Consider the following 13,959-nt stretch of genomic DNA (forward strand, 5'->3'; position numbering starts at 1 on the left):
ATTGATTTTCTGTAATTGTTTTTCTTCCAGGCGGTGGCATTTTCTTCACATAAACAATTTTAAAATTTTCATAAAAAGTTTGAAATTTTGAAGATTTTTTTTTCAAATTTTGATAAATATTTACAAAGTTTGAAATTTGGAGTAATATGGCATCTGTTATAGAATGAACGATGGATTTCTATAAACAAAAATAATTGAAATTAAAAATTCAAGAAATTCCAGAAATAGTCAAAACTTGTCAAAATGTTTAGATGTTATGAATTACACGCCGGCTGTATAGATACATTGGCTATTAAAAGCAGAAAAAATTAATAAACGTAATTAGAGAGGAAAATTTCTCGAAAGCGATGTCAGGTTTTTGAATACTTTTTTATCAAATCGTTGAAAATTCAATTTTAGTAAGCAGACTAAGAAATGACCAGCGCCGAAATTTTGATAACACGAAAATACGGAGAGTAACGTGCGAGTGCCAACCTATTCTTCCTCTGATACCGACCAAATATATGTACATACCGGGTGGTCCATATATATCTATAATTGGCGCTTACACCTAGGGTTGTTTTCTTGGAATGCTTCAGCTTGAAATACACACTTCGCTACTCGAGCTCGGTCGGCGTGAACGGTTGCCCTCCAGAAAAATCACTCCCTGTGTCAATTCACAAAATCGTTTCAATATCACTACCTCACGTGCTGTACCAACACAGTAAATTCGCCTAGTACTGGCAATTCATTGCAAGCCCTCTGGGCAAGTAAGCAATTAATTACATTACCTCATTATCCCCTAAAAGGGTAACCATAGTTCGTTTGTTATCTGCCACAATTTAATTCTTCGATCTTGCAAATTTTTCTGCCTTTTGAATAGTTTTTCGATCACTATCATCACTGGGTAAAATACGGGTGAGGGACGTTTTCACAGGTCTCTCTTCCTTGTTTAAATAACCGGTCCCAGTTTTTGTGTAAATTGGAATTGGCTTGGAATTCTTAAGAATCGCTCACATTTCTTCAAGGAATGTTTTGTTTTTTACAAGAAATTTAATCACAGCGCAGTGGGATCGCACCGATTATGGTAACTTAGGAGGCAAAAAATGTTTAAAAAATAAATTTTTTTTATTTTTATGTATTTATATATATTTTTTTTTTATTATTTTAATGCCAGCCGTATTTTACTCGAATCTTTTATTTGAAAAAACTTTTCTGCTGTTCCACCTTATCGCATTCCGCCGACACTAAAAATATCCGAATAAGTAGTTCTGTGGATCCCGCCATTCTAAGCACATCTCTAACTTACACTTTTAGCACAGCCCCACACACTTTCTGCCGTACGCTTTTTCTCTCAAAAAACAGTGCTTGCTATTAGTCTGCGTACACTGCGCTTGCCAGTGTTTTGTTTTATCGAGCAACAGTTGAAGGGAAATAATTAGGTGCTTGTTAAAAATAGAATATTTTCGGCATGAAAATTCTCACAACCGAGCACGCACATAAACATATATACTACATATGTATGTACATTAGGATGGCTGATCAAACAAAGTCTGTTCTTCCACTGGAATCATAAAATTTCTTTTATATGAAGATTTCCGCCAAAATATTTCGGGAAAAATATTAGGATTAAAGTACCACAAACAAACGATTTTTTTTAAATAAAACTAGTTCTTAAAAACGTGGACTTAAAAAAACTTTTTATAGTATAATATTTTAGAGTTAAAAAAATCCTTTAATTAAAATAAAACAATTTTATTAATAATTATAAAAGTTTTAATTCAAAAAACATATGTTTTTACGAAAAAAAATTTGCTATAATTAAATTTGTTCTTAAAAATTATTTTTCCAAAAAATTTAAATTAAAACCATATAAACTTAAATTGAAAAAATGTAAATTTAAATAAAAAATAAAAAAAATATTTTCTTTGTGATAAAAAAATTGCTATAACTAAATTTGTTCTGAAAAATTATTTTTCCAAAAAATTTTAATTTTAAGAAAAAAACCCAGTTTTTTGTAATGAAAAAAAAAAAACAAAAATATTTTTTATGATAAAAAAAATTGCTATAACTAAATTTGTTCTTAAAAATTATTTTTCCGAAAAATTCAAATTTTAAGAAAAATCTAGTTTTTTGTAATTAAACAAAAATATTTGTAACTCAAGCTAAAAAATTTTAATTTTTATTAAAACAAAAAAGTAACTTCATAATTAAAATTCTAATTAAAAAAAATGTCAAAAAAAAATCTAATTTTTAATACTAAAACTACTTCTTAAACACGTTTATTTAAAAAACTTTTTATAATTAAAAAAAGTAAATTTTTTTATAATTAAAGAAAAAGATTTCTGTTAATTAAAATAAAATAATTGAATGATTAATAAAAGTTTTAATTAAAAAAATATGTTTTTACGTCGAAAAAAACTTGCTATAAGTAAACTTGTTCTTAAATATTATTATTTTTCTTAAAAGTTTAAATTAAGAAATTTAATATAAAAACTTTAAATTAAAAAAAATATAAATTTAAATAAGAAAAATATATTTTTATGATAAAAAATATTTGCTATAACTAAATTTGTTCTTAAAAATAATTTTTCTTAAGAGTTTAAATTTTAATTAAAAAAATTGTGTTTTTGTAATTAAAAAAAATTATACAATAACTGAAACTAAAAAATTTTAATTTTTATTAAAACAAAAAATTTATTTTATAATTAAAATTGTAATTAAAAAAAATATGGTTATAAATAAATAATAATTTTTATAATATTAAATTCCACAACCAATCAATTTTTTTTAATAAAACTTGTTCTTAAAAGAGTTTATTTAAAATTAAAAACGTATAATTTTTTATAATTATAAAAATGTATTACTTATAATTTTTTATATTTAAAAAAAATTTTACTTTTAATTAAAATAAATTAATTTTATGATTAAGAACAGTTTTAACTAAAAAAATTTTTTTTTTACGAAAAAAAAATCGTATAACTAAATTTCTTCTCAAAAATAATTTTTTCAAAAAATTTGAATCAAAAAAAAATTTTATATAAAAAATTGAAATGTGAAAAAATATAAATTTGGATAAAAAAAATATTTTGTTATGATAAAAAATATTTGCTATAACTAAATAAATAAAATTGCTTTTCCAAAAAGTTTAATTCTAATTTAAAAAAATGTTTTTTTATAATTAAAAAAAATTATAAATAAGGATACAAATTTTAAACACTATTAAAACACAAAAGTTATTAATAAATTATAAATAATATAAATTGTAATAAAATAAGTCTTTTATAATTACAAACAAATTGTTATAATTAAAATTATATCTTAAAAATTACTTCATATAATGGAAGAGCTTGTGCTTACGAGGTCTGCATAAATATCTTTACAAATTTTATCAACGGAATCAAAATAATGAAATTTTTGAAATTACTTTCAAACCGATGCAGCTCACGTAAATCTTAACATCTTCCCAAAATATTTTAGAGGAAGCCTTAAAAAATAGCAAATTTTATATATAACTCGCATGAAAAAATCGTACCGATTTTTATTTTTTTTTTTTTTTGGTGTGAAGAGTGGTGCTCCCTAATGTACATCCATACATGCATATCCACACTCGATGATGCTAAAAAGAAAACTCGTACACATGTACATATAGTAATAAGTAAAAATGCGAGCACTTAATTTTTTTCTCCTGTTTTATTTAGTTTTTTTGTCTTGCTCTTTTAATTTTACTTGTAATTGTGAGTCTTCGCACTCGTAAGCATTTATTTAAGTATTTTTCCACATGCATTTGTATTAGTCTTCATACATACATACATAAAAGGCATTTTAGCTGCTTTAATTGGAATTAAATTTACATAAAATAAATAAATTTAAACAAATTTGACATCAGCTATTAATAAGAATCTGAATTTTCAGTTCATTTCCAGTAAGATTTTACCAAATATTTTATTTACTAACTACTTGTGCTCCGTTTGATGTTGGATGGATGATTGAAAGCCAGTTGAAAAAACATAGTTTTGGAAGATGATTTAAAGTTTTGCTCTGGCTCCCGAACGCTCCGGAGCGCCCGAGCGCCTTTTTTTAACTGTTGAATAACTCGAAATGTATTTGTCGGATTCACTTCAAATTTTCACACAATATTTTTAAGATATTATACTTAAAAAAAATGCAAAACAAGTAACATTTTTTGAAAATTCTGACTACTCCTAACCCCTTAAGTTCATATACTTAGTCCTCCTAAGTCTTCGACAAGCCATGTTCTCCAATTCCGCCCACAACCTGTAGTATAATGGATTTAGATCTGGACTTCCAGACGGCCAATCTTCTGCGGCTATGAACGCAGTAATATTCTTTTTAACCACTGTTGGTTAGTTTTTGCCTTATTGGCTGGAGCGTAATCTTGTTGGAAGATCCAACACTCTCCATTGGAGAGAGTGCTGCTCAACTGCTTCGTCATGCCTTCTAAAACATCCTCCTGGTACACTTTTGCCCCGGTCTTAACCTTTTTTTCGCAGAAATGAAGAGATGTAACGCCTTATCAAGACACTCCCCACCAAACCATTACGGAGGCAAGATGGTAGCCACGCTGAACCCTTGGAACAACATTTTTTGCGTCTTTAGAGTTTTAGCATGGATTTTGTCGTTCTGCTTATTAAAAACTTCTTCAACCGTGAACCTTTTCTCATCTAAATATTTTCATTGCCGTGGACCGCGTGTGATCCAAGCAGCTGCTTGTATCTGTCAAGTCTAATTTTCTTCAAGCGCGTTGTCAAAGAATGACGAGTTGAGCCACGGAAGGCTTTCTTGTGGAGATCATCTCTAATTAGCCTTGGCCTGGATGTGGTCACGAAAAAAAATTCGCGTCATCTGAAGCATTTTCTATATTGGTTATCATCATCATATTTTGGCACGCACTACAGCTCTTTGTGAGCTTTGACCTGCTGCGCGTGGGACGACCTCCAACCATCTCGATCGCGTTTGCGACTTTTTTCGAATTCTTTAGCCCAAGTTTATTGATGTCCTCCTCTAGTTCGTCGGCCCATCTTGTTCTCGATCTTCCTCTTATTCTAGTATTGAATGCTCTGGCTTCAATATTATTTTGTTCAGCGCCCTAGTACCGTCCATTCTTGTTATATGACCCAGCCATTTTAATCGGTGTGTTTTGATGAAGCGTATAACATTGTCGCAAATTTTCGCCTGGACCAGCTAGATCATCGTTTCAACTTTTACGCTACTCGCCGTGATCTTTGATTGCTCCAAAAGTGTTGCGCTTTTTTATATTAGTTATTCAGTCCAGAATTTGATTTTTTTTCAAGTATGCAAACTTTTATTGCGAGTTCGATGTTTCAGATTAAATTTTTAATTGCAATACCATGAAATCCCGAAAAATCTCGCGACTTCGTTATTTTCGTTATAGCAATTTTCAAATCGCAGGTTTGACATCATCATGTAAGTGCAGTCCATATTTAGCATCGTGAGTGTGCAAAAATATCTTTAATTGCTCAGTGTCGTCCCATTAAAAATACCCAGTGACCTATTTACATCAATCGTTTTCTCATCCAAAGCGTCGACGGACGGTTGATTTCTGCTCGCCTACATGTTCGATAAGCATACATACTCGTATGTATGTATGTATGTATGTATGTATGTATGTATGTATTTCGGACTGGCCGGCATTCACCTAGCGGGCTACAAATTCAATATACGAAATCGGCAATTACACAATTCGGCAAAACGCACCATTTATTCTTTCATTCTTGGTTGCCCACATACTTACGCTTACTCTTTCTCTTCTTTTTGTTTATTTTCTATACTGACGTCACGACCCTTGGGACGGTTCAATCTTGTATTCTATCATTCTTGTAGCTCCTCAGTATGTCCAGTAATAGAAAGAGTTTTTGAATTACTCGATGTGTTGAGAGATTTTTCAATTAATATACTTTAATACGTTTCCATCAAAGCCAAACCCAGGGTTTGCTGGTTTCGAATTTGCAATAACAAAAGCTAAAAAGTCACGTAAATGTATATTACTTGGTTCGATTTATGATATTTGAGCTGATTCTTGTGCTTAAACCCTAAAGGTCGGTCAATAAGCACTCAATTTTATGAATTTCTCCGCTTTAGAACTTGAACGGTAATGCTACTCCCGTGAGCAACTATTCGTGGCAATCGTGGAATAACTTGGAAGAACTATTTGAAATAAGCATCCACCGCAACACACTAAGGCCAAGTAGCAATCGATCGGTGTGGCTTTCCGAGTAAATCGACCCCGAAGAAGGCTAAGGTGGGCCTGTCGGATAACAGAGTTTTGGCCATTGAAGAAAAAGACGACCGCATTTGGACAAAATGAAATTGGTGGAAGACCAAGGCAATGCACGAGCGTAAACGTGTGTCATGTCGAGATTTTATACATTCAGCTACGAACTTGAAGAAAAACTGTTGACTTCAACAATGAAACCAGCGTTTGAGGGTCTCGAAAGTGAAATTAATTAAAAACTAAATATACAAAAATTGAGGAACCGCTAGACAAATTGTATAGAGGCTAACTACGTTGCGACGGCCGCTGTGCCCGAATGGGATGGTGACTGACTACCATGAAACACCAAATGGCACAAAAGAATGTGTCTAACAGCGACCGCCGCTCGGCAGGCAATGGCAAACCTCCGAGTGTATGTACTTGTGCTATGAAAAGACTCCTCATAAAAATAATTTACCGTTCGGAGTCGGCTTGAAACTGTAGAAACTCTCCATTTGTAGAAAAACAGCAAGACGCACACCACAAACAGGAGAATGAGCTCGGCCAAACATCCAAGAAAGGGTAAAAACGCTTCATATCTATATATAGGATGGCGCAAAATTAATTACATTTTCGAAAGATTTATAACTTTTGCAAATAGCATCGTATGCCAATCGTATTTGACACTTGTGGTATAAACAGGCAAGCAATGGAGCGCGTAAAGGTCAAAATACAGATTTCTTTTTTTTTCGGGATTTGGTAAAAAAGTTATTCAAGCACATATTGGATGATTAACTTATAACCAAGGATATAAGATACCAAAAATTAGCAAAATTGTGAGAATAACTACGGCTGCACGTCATTGGGTCTCGGCAACAGAATTTTGATCGCTCATTTCACACGTATTCTTACATTTGTGCAATAAGTCGTTGTTCAGACGGCAACGAAGCTACTGTGTTGATATTTTTCGCATGATGGAAGGAATAATGAGATGGCGCCTATCGTGGTCCCGTTACTTTGCTCTCAGCGAATTTGACAACGAGTTACGTAATTTTACGAGTAGCACTTGTATGCAGCCAAATCCCTCTCTCGCTACTGCAGTGTTGCCTAGCTTTGGATATAAAAACGCACTAAAATGCCCATTTAAGGAAAATAAAACACCAAGTTTTTATTGAATCACTTAAAGAACTTTGTATGCGTGACAAATTATTTTTAAAATGTGCGTTTTTTTAAATAAATGTTTTATGGTTATGTATAATTTAATTTATTAGTTTTTTTTGTTAATCGAAACTCTTTTGTTAAAGGAACGATTTTTTTGCTATATTTGAGGTTATGTAACTAGATAAGGTACTATTTTTATAAAAATGTCATTATGGTTTCTTTAGTATTTTCTTATATTTTTTTGCTTAATGCCCTATGTCCCACAGAATTGATGACCGGAAAAAACGATTACACCTCTATGGTTTTAATTCGCTTTCAGTAGGTTCAAACGCTTTTTAAAATTTGTAAAAAGGTTTTCAATCTTAAGGGGTTAGGTGGGTTACAGAGGTTCAAAAAAAGGGTATTTTTACTATTTTTTTTTTAATATATACAATCATATATTTTTTAATATATACATATTTAAACAGTATTTTGTGAATTTTTTATTTAAAAATTCCGAAAACTCAGCCGTTGGTTCCTCATCTCCCTTAACGTCTCACAAAAAAATGCTCTTGCCGTGGACAGCATAACTCATTATTGGTTCATCTAAAATCAAAAAACCAAAAATATTTCGTTAGTACATTGATAAATCTCGTTACTGGACGAAGGAAAAAAAAAATTTTATTTGAATTTTTGACAGACTTTGAACAAAAAAACACATTTTTTGGTCAAATTTTCGTCATGTGTTGGCTCGAAAAAATTAGTTGTAATAAAAAAAAAAATCCTTCGTTCAATAACTTGATAATGTTATTCCGAAGATGTGTGCAAAATTTGAACAAAATCGCTTCATAACTTTTCGAGAAATCGTGTCCACCGACTTAAAAAATCGAGTTTTGAGATAAACACGTATACCTGCGAAACGCTGCACTGACATGGCCTGATGGGCGGAACTTCTGAAGGGTCTATCTCGTAGAATTTTACTCGGATCAATTTGAAATTTTAGGAGAATATTTTAAACATATTATACTATTTAATAAGACAAAAAAAAATCGATTTTTTGAAATTTTCAAACCCACCTAACCCCTTAAGAAGAGTTGAGGGAAGAAGATTTAATTCACACTTTCGAAATATCAAATTTTATAAGAACCAACAAATTTTCATTAGCACTAAAATCTTCTTTTGTATAAAAATATAGTTTTTTTTAACTTAAAGTTTCGGTAGCTTTTAATTAAAAAAAAGAAACAAACACGAAACTTCAAAATTTTCGCATTTTTGGTATAAAAAAGCACTAAATTTATTGCGAAGAGCAAATGGTTGGCAATACTGCACAACTCGGAAAAACGTGACGTCACGCACTCTTGATGGGCGCAATCTTCTTTCTATCATTCTTGTATTTTTCGTATATCACCAACACAATCTCAGCTTTTTCTTAAATAAGCCGATGTCATGATCCCGGTTACGTCAGCCAATCAGCTGATTCTTTCAAATTCGCTGAGAGCCTGTTAACGGTCTGATGCTGGCCACACCTCTGTACCTACATATATGCTGAAAAATAAATCCTTTTTGTGGTGCTCCATTCAAACAGTCACGAACTTATTGAGCTACACTGGTACAGTGTACATGCGCTCGTTTTTCGCATTTTTGTTCTTCCGCAGTCTACACACATACACACATACATACATAACATATCGCCCATATTCACCGCAATAAACCGTGTGCAATATGAAGCGACTCCCAAACACTTTCATAGTCGACTCAACACTTTTGACGAGCTGTGAGGACATTTTTGACCTATAAAATATTATTTTGCACTGCTATGCCAAGTGCCAAATTATGAACAGATACAAGCTGTTTTATGGACGACATGCTATTGTCGCCTACCGCTACAGGAATTTACGAGCAACAAAGTGCATTCATCACAGGCAATTGCGGAGAGGCACTTCTGCCACTTTATGTGCTCAAGCATTAATACCAAAAGCCTCAGCTTTAGTGCCAGCGTCAGCATCAGTATTGCCGCCAAACAAATGACTAGACGCTAAATGCCAGCCTGCTTGCCAACCAGTTAACACTCTTCATCGCCTCCTGGGCGCTGCATTTTTTGCCGGATGTGTTTTTTGACATCTATGCGAGCGACCAATGCAGTGATGCGTTGTATCGTCTCATAAGTGTCGCCTTGCTCATGCCCACTCAATGCAACTCACGCAACGCAAAAAAACAAAAAATTCTTCATTTCATCGTTATTTTTCTTGTCTTTTTTTTACGTCCGAGGATTTCTCTAGTTTTTCTTTTCCTGCAAATGAGCGAAGTGTTTAAAATTAGCTGCATTTGGTTTCTTTTTGTTTACATTATTCTACATTATCTTACTTCTGCTTTTGCCTACTTTTCATTTAAATTTTATTTTTATTTTTATCAAAATAAATGTTTCCTATTTCTTCGTTTGCCAGTTTGTGAGCGTGTGTGTGTGTGCGTTGATACATCTGCATGTATATTTCATACGGTTGTTGGTTTTATTTTGTCTTGCTTTTATACACATTTGTTGTAAATTTAAAACTAAAAGGCCTTTATGATTTTGTTAATTAAACAAAAAATGTAAAACCCACTGAGATTTTTATGTGTGACGTTAATCGATTGATATTTATACTCGCCATTTGTTTGCTACAACACATTTTTCTCCATCAAAAGGGATTTAAGGCTACAAAAGCTCAGTGGTGGCGTGAGACCGTAAATATGTCAATTGAAATTGATGCGCTAAGTGGAACAGTGGAAAAGCTTTTCCAAGAGCTTGCGCGCGTGTGATTGAAGAGATCAGGAGAGTATGTATCGCGTGGTTCAAATCAAATTTCCATATAGAATGAGGAATTCTTTTGGCATTGACGACGACGCCATCGCGCTTGACTACTAATTTATGTTTTTAATATTTCAACTTTCAATGATAAATGTAAATAAAAATTTGAAAAATATCCTGAAATAGGCACACGTTTCACAAAACTTAAATTAATCACTAAGAAAAGTAAAACCTATGGAACGAAAAAAGTATAAGACCAAGAAACAAAAAAAAAACAGCAAATTGAATTCTTGGGGTTTAGTAATTTGTGCTGGATTCTCCTTTGATTATAGCTTTTTGAATGCGTCGAGGCATCTATGTGATTAAGTTTTTCATAATATTTTGATAATTTTTTCTCCATTCGACAGTAATCGCACTTCTGCGGCCTTAAACGCTAACAAACTGTCCTCCATTTCTAAAAACCGATTGAGAAGTATTGCCCATCTATTTTCGATTGGGTTAAGGTCAGGTCATTCTAAAATTGGTATTTTTTCGCTGCCAAAAACTTTTTCGTTGCTTTGTACGAATGAATGGCTGCGTTTTCGTGCTTAAATCCCGTGAAGTATCTTCTATGCTTTTCAATAAAAAAAATTTGTTTAACCTTTAATTTTCAGATTTATTCAATGTGCAACTTTCGCAAAAATTTTGCTTTTTTGTCATAATTTTTGAGAAACAAATTTTTAAAAATAGCCCTCCCTTATTTTATGGGATAAAATACCTTTGTTAAATTTTTTTTGTTCATTGGGAAACACATTTTTATAAACAGCCCCACTCGGATTTCTTCCCCATTTTTTTTTCATTAATAACTGAGACTATGCTCAATAATTCCTGCAAATTTCCTACTAATAAGAAGTAAATTAGAAAAAAAATTAAATATAATAATTTTGCGATTTATTCAATGTTGAAAAGCTTTGTTATAGAGTGAAGTATCTTCGGCGCTTTTTAATATAAAAAAAAATTTTGGATAAAATATCTTTGTGATATTTTTATTTAGAAAAAATTTTAATTTTTTGTTCATAATATTTGGGGGAACATTTTGTTTAAATCAGCCCCCTTATATTTTTTCCTACAAATTTAATGATGGGGTTCCTACAAAACGTAGTAAGAAGTATACTAAAAATATGTAAAAAAAAAATTAATTTTGAGATTTATTCATTGTTGAAAATTTTGGTATAGAGTGGAGTATCTTAAGAGCTTTATCATATTTTTATAAATTTTTAAAAAAGTTTTTACTATAAAATATACTTTGCAATTTTTTTTTTTTAATTTTACTTTTTTGTTCCTAATATTTGGGAAACAAATTTATAAAAACAGCCCCCATCAGACTTTTTTCATTAATAGGGACCGCGCTCGGTAATTACTGCAAATTTCACAATGCGTTTTCCACAAAACGTAATAAGAAGTATACTGAAAAAATTAAAAAAAAAAAATAAATTTGGGATCTATTCATTTTTTTATAGAGTGGAGTGTCTTCGGTGCTTTTTAATATTTTTATAAATTGTTTTATTTTTTTTAATTTTTAAGATAAAATGTAAGTTTTGTGCAAAAATTTTACTTTTTTGTTCATATTTTTCTGTAAAATAATTTTTTATAATTATAAGTTATAGTATAAAATATCTTTGTAAAAAATTTTTGGTGAAAAATTTTACTTTTTTCTTCATAACATACGCGAAACAAATATTTTTTTTTTATTATTTTTTTTTTAATTTTTTTTTTTTTTTGAAGTTTTTTTTTTGTTTTTTGACAATTTTTTTTTGGGAAAAACTTTACGGTTGTTCATAACTTTTGGGAGAAAAATTTTTTTAAATAGCCACCTTACATTTTTTCATTATTAGATGAGATTTGGTTCGGTAACTCCCGCAAATTTCATATGGAGTTCCCACAAATTTTTGAGTTATATTCAAATACGCACAGCGAATCAATGAAAAATACGAAATAGACTTTTTGATCGATTCGCAATGGGCGTAATATAGGAGTACGTTTGAAAGTATGCTAGCGCTTCGCTAAAGCAGTATTTTGCACCGATTGCTATTTGTAAAAATGTTAAGGGGAACAGAAGCTATTTGATTGTAAAGAACTCTTTACCAAAATTTTCTCAATTGTGAAATGTTTTTCAGTGGATTTCTTATCTATTTATTGCTAGTAAGTCTCTACAATATAAAATTTATACAATCATAATTTGAAAATTTGTTTAGCAGATAAAAAATCAAAAGCCAAAGAATTTAAAATTTTATTGAGTTCATTCAATTTTTTTAATGTATCGAGGCATACGAGCGCATAAACCATTCATAAATCATCACTTCGCGCGTTTTTTTGCGGAATTCAAAAATAAATGCACTCTCAAAGAGAAGAACAGTTAATTATACCAGTCAGAAAGACAATCAATTACACCACTGATGATATCAAAGGTAAAGCAGAGTGAAAGGAAACTTCTTCTACTTTGTAAATACTGCAAATTTATTAAGAGGTTAGGGGTAGTCAGAGGCCCGAAAAAATGATGATTTTCGATAAATTTTTTGCTAGTCAGTTGCTTTATTTAAAAAAAATAAAACATGTTTCGACTTCATTTTAGCAAAATTTCAACAAAAAAAAATTAATAATTGTAAAAGTTATTGCTGTTTGTGTGGGGCCCGTTTCTCCAGAAGTCCGTTGCGGTGATCATCACAAGTCCTTGGAGATTCATCTAAAATCAAGCGGACAAGAGAAATTAGTTTTATTAAAAAATAATCTTGTGCCGGATCGAACCTTTTTTTTATCAAAATAAACAATATGGCGGCCTCAGGAAATATTTTTCAGATTTTCGAGAAAAAACCGACAATTAATGGCTTAAAAAAATCGAAATTTTTGAAAAAAAAAAATCCTTCGACTAGGCACGAGTTTTTTTATGTTTTTCAAATGCAGCCTAATTGTTATTGAAATCTACAAAGCTTTTTTAAATCACAGTGATCACCAGTTCAGAAAACATAGTTTTGAGAAAAACGCATTTAAAGTTTTGCTATCGATTCCAGAGCGCCCTTTGTTAATTGTTGAATAACTCGGAAAGTATTTGTCGGATTCACTTCAAATTTTCACACAATATTTTTATTCATAAAATAAAATAAATTATACTTTAAGAAAATGCAAAAAAAAATCAAATTTTTTGAGAACTCTGACTACACCTAACCCCTTAAGGGGTAACATGGGTTTCGTCGGGTAAAAAAGGCCTATTTTCAATATTTTTTTTTTGTCTATGTAAAAAGTTATTTATTTAATTCAAACTTTTTTCTGTCTTATAGATACATATTTAAAGAATAATTCCTGAAATTTTCAAAAAAAAAAATTAAGACTCGTCCATTGTGACGTCATTTTCGGTGACCCGTGCGTCCGCGTTGTCAGCATAACTCCTGATAGGTTTATCGAAAATGAAGAAACAAAACTAAGTGTTTTAGTTAAGACTATAAACTCGTGCTTGAACGAAGGAAAGGAAAAAAAAGTAAAAATTGGAATTTTGGCAAACATTTTTCCAAAAAAATTAAAATTTCGGTCAAATTTGCTTGACATTTTTTTTTTTTTTTTTAAATAGTTGTAATTGAAAAAAAAAAAAAAAATCCGTCGTTCAAGCACGAGTAAATTGTATCTCAACCACCTGCGTAAAATTTCATCAAGATCGGTTGAATAGTTTTCGAGAACATTTGACAACCGACATTGAAAACAAGCAAACGCGGGCAAAACGCGTTTAAAGTTTTAAGTAACAATAAAAGTGGCTTCGAGCGCACACCTTCCAAAGGCTGTATCTTCGAAA

The sequence above is a fragment of the Anastrepha ludens genome, chromosome 4 (genome assembly GCF_028408465.1).
Source record: "Anastrepha ludens isolate Willacy chromosome 4, idAnaLude1.1, whole genome shotgun sequence".
NCBI lineage: Eukaryota > Metazoa > Arthropoda > Insecta > Diptera > Tephritidae > Anastrepha > Anastrepha ludens.